This window comes from Toxorhynchites rutilus, chromosome 2 (assembly GCF_029784135.1).
Source record: "Toxorhynchites rutilus septentrionalis strain SRP chromosome 2, ASM2978413v1, whole genome shotgun sequence".
Classification (NCBI taxonomy): Eukaryota; Metazoa; Arthropoda; class Insecta; order Diptera; family Culicidae; genus Toxorhynchites; species Toxorhynchites rutilus.
Genome location: NC_073745.1, coordinates 104,667,616 through 104,676,237, shown reverse-complemented (window position 1 = coordinate 104,676,237; position 8,622 = coordinate 104,667,616). Strand labels below are relative to the sequence as shown.

At 36.6% G+C, this 8,622-nt stretch overlaps 1 pseudogene; it reads left to right on the top strand.

The window, feature by feature from the left end:
• The first annotated feature begins 5,500 nt into the window (after positions 1-5,500).
• On the top strand, positions 5,501-7,136 carry LOC129766017 (putative nuclease HARBI1; annotated as a pseudogene).
• Positions 7,137-8,622: the final 1,486 nt, after the last annotated feature.

Here is an 8,622-nt window from a genome sequence, read left to right as displayed (position 1 = left end):
GTACTTCTACCAAAACTCGTCATTATAATATCAGATAACAGATTATTTTCAGACACAATTCTCGTGCAAGATTTGTCCGTTACATGGAATAAATGTTTGATACAGAAAATATTATAGAATAAAGACAGCCCTATATCGGACAATTCCTTTCTCGAGTTTTGCTCTTATCAACACATTCGGCGACCCATTTTTATTTATATCGATAGAAGAAGATATAGGAGTGCATTTTATCACATTAAAATCCATTTCCACATTAGAACGAAGATCAATTTCGTTAACGCAAACATCAAATGGACTAACAACGCTTGTCAATATGTAATTGTAGAACATATGCGAATTGAATTTTTCGAATTTTCCTATTTTACTTCAGAGTTTTCCGAAAATTTTCAATTGTCATGTTTGGTTGGAATATGTGTAATATTTTTATGGGATCCCCTCTCCATTCCAGAGGAGGGAGGGGTGTCATACCATCATAAAAACATTTCGTACCCAAAACCCCTCACATCCCAAATATGGCTCAATTTGCTTGATTAGTTTTCGAGTGATGCAGAAATTTGTGTTTCATTTGTATGGGAGCCCCCCCTTTAGAGAGGGGAGAGGAGTGTCGAACTACCATAGAAACGTTCATTGATTCCTGAAATTTCTATATGCTAAGTTTGATTTCATTTGTTTGATTAGTTCTCGAGTTGTTCAGCTTTCTTGCCCCCTAAAACCTTCACAATTATGCAGAAATGTATGCTTCATTTGCATGGCAGTTTCGTTTGCTTGATCAGTTCTCGAGTAATGCAGAAATTTGTGTTTCATTTGTATGACAGCACCCAAACACCCACCTTTGCCCCCACTACGGAGCAATAGTACGCATTTGCCATTTTGAATTAAAATAGGTTTTTGTCTAATTACACACAAAACTCGAGAAATTCTTGTACTACGTTTCGAAGGTAATATATATAGTTACAATTTTTTTTTATCAGTTACAATTTGATAAGCAAACTAAATTTTATTTGCTTTTGTTTCAAGTGTTTTTGGACGACAACAGTTAGGTGCGCACCTTGGCCCCGCACTACTCTACTGCATTAGTGCCAGTGCACTTGAGCTCCAAATATGTTGCTCTGAATTCAGCCCTGATTTGCCGAAACGCTCTAATGGCATTTTTTTTTATATTATTCAGAATGTTCGATTTTATTTTACATCTTCTTGAAGTTATCCAACATCCTTTTTTTGTCGAGCAAACTTTCATGATGCTCATCGTCTAGCGCGTTGCCAACAAAAAAAAACTTTTCGGTTCGTAGAAGGAAACGATGCTGTCTCCCACGTGTACCTCCGGTTAAATTTTCTTCCCAATGTCCACCATTGTGATAGCTGTTGAATATGTTATAAACTTTTGTAGAACAGAAACAACGCACAACGAAAGTATCTTTTCGGAAGAAAATTTGATCGACTGATCCTGGTGGCGTCTCGACTGGTGAGCCTGTCAATCGGAATGATTCCTACGATTCCAATTTGCTTCTTCTGTTCTTTTTCCGGTGAATGTATGTCAGACGTTCAAAATATGCGACTTTTCAATGAATTAGAACTAAAATAACTTCTTCGGGGCGATAATAAGATATTCATTCTCGATTAAGTTCGTATATAAATTTATAAATGACCTTTCCGAAATAATAGCTCTATTTATGTGATTTTGTTTTTTATGTGATTAAAAATAATAATACTTTGTTGTTTTAGAGCTTTACATATCCCTGGAAATGACTATTTTCTATAGTCGATACATGATCAATGATTCAATGTTAAGAATATTTTTGAGTGCTAATAGTTAGCTACACCCGCTGCGCGTTCAATAATTGGAACCTGTTTCTTCTAAATATTTGGTTCGGTGTTCCGTCGAACTTCCAAGATGGTCGCTTTGATATTGTATTGCTTCTTATCAGCGTAGATTCCCTCTAACGAGCATTCCCCAGATATTTTCAATTGAATTTAGATCGGCGCTATCTTTTTAAAACACTAACATTTTGAGGCATCACATTGTTCTGAATGAGGGTAAGTAATTATGTATACAAATACAAAATGTAAACGCCAAATCAAGCTTATGTGTGGAATCAAATTCAAGCCAAACATTTCAAGATCCTACGTCATAATTACGCGTAGAGAAGTACTCTGGTGTCCAGTATCCTGTTGAACCATCGTGACTGTCCGAATTGAAATTTTTAATCGTAGATCACCTGTAGTTCAAATTGAAAAAAACCACAATAATCGAAAGTTGAACAAAAACATAGATAGACATTTTAGGGTCGCATTTTTAATTTATTAAATTCGCTTGCTTATAAAATCGGCTATTATTCTTTAACACTCCTATACTCGCGCATTGGTCTGTCAGACCGAGAAATCAATAATTCGTTCATTTCTCAGAAGATATCAACAATACGACTTTGCGATTCTCTCTAGCTTCGTTATTCGTCGTTCGTCATCGTTTAGCGTATCGCATGTGTTGGTACAAAGGGGACGTGTGCCACTTTTTCAACACTTTCGGTCTGACACACCGACGCGAGTACAGGAGTAGCTTTTTTGGACAAGTGCCTTTTTCCATATTCTAGAATATTGTTGAATGAAATGTATAAATTAATGTTAGTAGCGTGGAATATTTATTGAATATAATCCATTAGATCATTACCGTACTATTCTTATTTGATTTCAGTCCATTTTGTACCTGAATTGAACGGAGTCATATATTAACTATTCGTCGATATATTCGTCGTTAGATTCATACGTTCAAAAATATAAATGTTTGACTTTCGTATAGTTATTCGCTAAATATAATGGTCATACATATACACACTTGTGAAAGAATTTCACTTGTGGAAGAATTGTAAACAGTAAACTATAAACTAATCAGTGGCTTATGGTAATGTTTTACAGTTACAATTTCGGGGATATTTTTTTATAATGGACAATATCGACAAGAAAGCAGAAGTTCCTAGAAATCCTTTCATATAATCTTTTAATGCCCCTTCTAAAAAATGCATTAATTCTTAGTTTACCAAGAATACAGATACAAAGAATATTAGAAATATGCAAACTTTATATTCCCGAACCTTTATCATCTAGAAATTTTCTAGAAAGTCGTTATATATTCTTCTCTTTGATAACAGACCCGAAACAACACGCAACAACTGCATGAAATATAAAAAATATGTTTGTTTCGAGCATGCAGTTATGCTATGTTCTGATTCTTACTCCAATGAAACCACAATCGATTAATACGTTTTTATGATATTTTATAACTCTTTATACTTCCATGAATTATATTCAGTTGCTTACTTTTAATCATTAACAGTGAAAAATTCGAATTTCGTTATTCGTGTTGGAGTATCAAAAACTACTCTGTTTTGAGGAGGCTGAATTAAATGACTATTAAAACATAATAAAGACGAAGACAAACATATTTTTTTGGAGTTTTTTTTTATTCAATCATACCCTCTTCAAATAAATGCCAATAAAGCCTGAAAAATACACAATGGCTACATTACAGAGAAGTTTATTTTTCGGTCTGTGACACCGTGCGCGAGTATACGTGTTATGATTTTACACGCGAGTACAGGAGGGTTAATGTATCGAAACTATGATATTCGGCCTGATTCTCCTGCGCAAATGGAATGTGACAGCAATGAACTCCTCAAAGTCACATGACCCAGGTCACCGTATCGCCGGAGGCGATTGCCCTGACGTGAGAGGTTCATTTTGGAGTAAAATATCTAATGAAAGACAAATGGTGCAGTGTTCATTGAAATATACAGGGTTTTCCAACTTTAAATTCCGAAAGTAAATTGAAATAAAACACACTTAGAATTCGAATTTCGATGAAACTTTTATTTCAAATTAAAGTTTGGTTTATGCCATTATGTGTGAAATACAACATCATTCAAATGTCCACCTAGGGCTTCCTCGCACACCTTGATCCGGAACAGGTAATTTTCGATGACTTTTCGGCACATATGGGGCGGTATCTCGGTCATAACTTCACGAATGTTGTCTTTTAATTGTTCAAGAGTTTGCGGAGAGTTGGCATAGACACGGCCTTTCGCATAACCCCACAAAAAAAAAGTCTAGCGGGTTCAAATCGCATGATCTGGACGGCCAATTGGCATCACCTAAAACGCGAAATTATGCGTACCTCAAATTTCGTTCGCAATATGGCCATGTTCGGTCGTGTTGTGTGGCACGTGGCGCCGTCCTGCTGAAACCACATGTCATCCGTATCCATATCTTCAATTTGTGGCAAAAAAATCGGTTAACATGCGGCCATAGCGCTCACCATTCACAGTTACCGTCTCGCCGTCCTCATTTTCAAAGAAATACGGCCCGATGACTCCACCAGACCATAATGCGCACCAAACAGTGACTTTTGGCGGATGCAATGGACTATCAACAATCACGTGTGGATTTTCTGAGCCCCATATACGGAAATTTTGGGTGTTCACATAGCCACCGAGCTCGAAATGTGCCTCATCGCTGAAGAAAATTTGATGCGAAAATTCAGAATTTTGCTGCTGTTGTTCGTTTACCCAATCGACGTATGCCCGACGCATTCCATGGTCACCACGCTCTAATTTTTGTACCAGTTGGACTTTATATGGATGTAGGTGCAAGTCCAAATGCAAAATTCGTCACAATGATGTGTTTGACAAGCCCAATTGCTGAGCACGCCGTGGAATCGAAACATTCGGGTCATCCTCCACACTGGCAGCAACAGCAGCAATATTTTCGGCCGAACGCACATTACGATGATGCACAGGTTTCACAATATCCGCTACGGATCCAGTTTATTCGAATTTACGCACTACATTAGCGATTGTGTGCTCTGTAGGCCGTCCATGACGACCAAAATCCGTCCGTAATGCTCGAAAAACATTTGCCGGTTTTTCATCATTTTTATAGTATAATTTAATTGGTTTGGTTGACAGCTATGTCAAACGGTTGTCAGCGCAGGGCTGTATACTTTCGGAAGCCCGAAATGGAAAACCCTGTATGTCAAAGCTTGTGTTTTTTGCAAAGGCTCTATGCATTCAATGTGTTTTATGAATATATATTTTTCGATTTGGAAAATTTTCATTCCTTGTTACAAATATGTACAGGAAATAATTTCCTTCACCTTTATAATTTTTTTCCTCTCACTATAATTGATGAAAAATAATATCACTGGGATAAGAACATAAAAAAAATATTTTCAAATCTGTTTTTGCATAGTCCCTTTGCATTAATATGACTGTAAGTTATTTCAATTATTTTAATTTTGTATCCGTGTTTTGATTCCGCATTCGTGTATTGACTAGTGTCCGGTGCTGATTCCGTAATAATTACGCTGAACGTTTGGTGGAAGGTGGACTAATGTTATAAACATTGCAGTGAATATTAATTTTGAAGTCTCCCCACATAAAAGCTATCAAGGTAAGATTGATTTATTATCGCATTTGAACAATTTTCAAAGGCTAAATTTTATCCATAGACAATGAGCAGTTTCGCCTTCTGGATAGATGATGACTACATCTTTGAAGCTGGAGTAGCAATTGCCCGTTTGGAACGGCGAATGATTAGAAATCGTTCGAATCCTTTGGAAATGCCTAATCCTATGTAAGTTAAATGCTATTATCAAAAATTGAGTTCATGATACAAAATATTTCCATTGCAGATTTGTTAAATATTTTCGAGTATCGAAGGATCTGTTCCATTACCTTCTGAACGTTGTTGAGGGTAATCATAATTCGACTATAAGATCAACATCTATTCTTCCGGTCATCAAGCTTGCTTCGACAATTAGATTCCTGGCTGAAGGAAGTTATCAAAAAGGTGCTGGAAACGATCTATTCGTTGGCATTGCACAATCCACCATGTCGAAGGCCTCAACTCAAGTGATTGATGTTCTCCTGAATCATGTGTGTCCGAAGGCAATTAAGTTTCCTGCAAACAAAGCAGAGAAAAACACGATAAAATTAGGATTTTTCCAGAAGTCCGGTTTTCCAGGTGTCATAGGTTGCGTGGATGGAATGCATATCAGAATTTTTCCTACAAATTGTAATATTCAGCACCTGTATTATAATAGAAAGGGATATCACAGCCTTAATGTATTGATAGTAAGTATAGTAATTATAAATAAAACAGCAAAACTAAATATTTCTGTTTTTCAGGTTTGCGACCATCAACTAATAATAAGGTACGTTAATGCAAACTATCCAGGATCTAGCCACGATAATTTCATATGGAATGCAAGTGCATTGGACAATCACCTTTTAACAAATTACCAACAAGGGGAAAAAATACTTGGCTTCTAGGTATGACATTTTGTTCCAAGCATTCTTGAATTTCAATAATATTTCTATTTTTAATATCACAGGTGATGCCGGCTATCCTTTGAAGCCATATTTGATCACTCCGTTCTACCGCACAATTCTACGTCCCCAAATAAGACAAAATTCAACGAGTTATTATCAAAGACCAGAATTACCGTGGAAAGGTCGATAGGAGTACTGAACAATGGGCCTGATTCTCGAATACACTTCACGGTGGAAACGGAATGAAACGTATTCGCGATGACAACGGTACGGTGTCGACATCTGGATACGAGATTAGTTTCCCACTAAACTTATCATTCTAATGTCAAATTATCTTGGGATGAAATTTTTATATGAGATTATTATATCACATGAAAAAACAAAGTTTTCCACTCACATTAAACACCAGTTTGATACGAAGAAGTTAATTTTCATTAATGATTTTTTATTTGAAAAGTGCTCATTCTGCCTAAAAACTCATCATTATCTTCGACACTTCATTAACTCGTAAAACGTAGTTCAATGGCGTGCCGTTTATTTCGTTTCCACCGTGAAGTGTATTCGAGAATCAGGCCCAATGTTTTCCGTAGCATATCAGGTGCAAGACAATTGCACTATACACCAGACAAAGCAACAAAAATTATCAACGTGTGTTGTGCTCTGCACAATTCACGCATAAAATACAAAGTAGCTTATGATATGGAAGAAATTTATGAAATAGAGGAATTATAAAATGAAGAATCACATTTTTTTAACGTAGACGATAACACTGATGTTAACAGAATGAGAGAAGAAATTATGTTATCAATTGTATAATAAAAAAAAAATCGTGAATATTATTATATTATAAATTTATTTATTGTTTATTCCGAGTCAAATTCTTTTTTGTTAGAAGCCTTCAACAACAATCTAGCTTTCTTTTTTTGTATTCGAGAGTAGCGAGCCGGTATTCCAATTCCCGCTCCTCTTCCCGAAGGAGGTATTCTTTTTTGAAACGAAGCTTCTCTTCCTCCAAATAGAACTGCCTCCTCGCATATTTCACACATTGCTCAGAGTTGGTAGTCAACTGTCTCAGATCTTCCGTGTGTTGAGACAGCAACTCGGATGTATCGATTACCTTGCTTTTCTTGGGAATACTCCTAGGTGTGCTACATTGTTTGCTTGTGCCAGGCTGAGGTGTGTTCTCAATATTGTCGATTTCAATTTCCATGATAACTGGAGTGTGTTGCGGAGAGGATGTCATCGGGAGCATGAGCTTGGGTAGACTGTACAATTCGTAGTTGCTCTCCGTGATTGACAGGAACCAACCAAACTGCACAAATAACACACAGAATGACGCCTGGGACTAGCAAATCATTCTCGTTGTGAAATTTTCGGTGATTCGAGCTTTAAATGGTCAATAATGACGCCGGCCACGTCCTTACAGTCACCAGAGGAAGGGAAGGAATGTTAGTATAATAATCGCCGCCCGAAGGCCAGAGGGGTCACCTCTATAGCGTGGTTCCCTAGCGATTATCATGGAAGGAATAGTTGTTAGTAGGAAGAGGTAAAAATCGGGATTCACTGCGGTAAGTGATGTGATTATGTAAACAATTTATAAATCGAAACTCCGAAAATTTTATGTGCCACAGCACTCTGCAGACTATCTCCAGGCAGCATGAGAAGGGAAATCTGTAAAATTAAGTGGGTCGTTTATATTATTTATCGTGCGTTATCGAACTCCAATCGCTATGACGAAGCGTTAACTTTGGGAAACCTGAGAAGGTAACCGAGAGATTTCCGTTAATCATCGAGCATTCTTTTTTATTGAATTCCTATCGCAACACTGGAGATATAATATTTGGAAACCTGTAAAGGTAACCAAGGGAACTCCTCGAAAATAATTTAAACCTACGTTAACAATCAAGCGTACTTTTTATCGAACACCAATCCCGACGGCTGAGAGTTAACTTTAGGATACCTGAAAAGGTAACCGAGAGAATTCCTTCGATCATCGATCGATAAGACTTAGTACTAAACGGCGTATATTTGATCTAAGTTATTTAATCTAATTTTGCTAAGTAAACGTTTAAGTTTAATGTAAAAATAATGGATTTTCTTCCTCCCAACCTAGCATGAAAAATAAAGATCCACCACAAAGACAACGTACGACGATTTTAGATCTAAGCAATGTAAAATCTTGTAGTATTTAATAATAATATTTCAATAATAATATTTTATACTATTGGAAACTACATTCATTGAGTGGATATCCGAGTTCACATTCAAGTTCACACTAGCGTTCTAATCATGATTTGCAAAA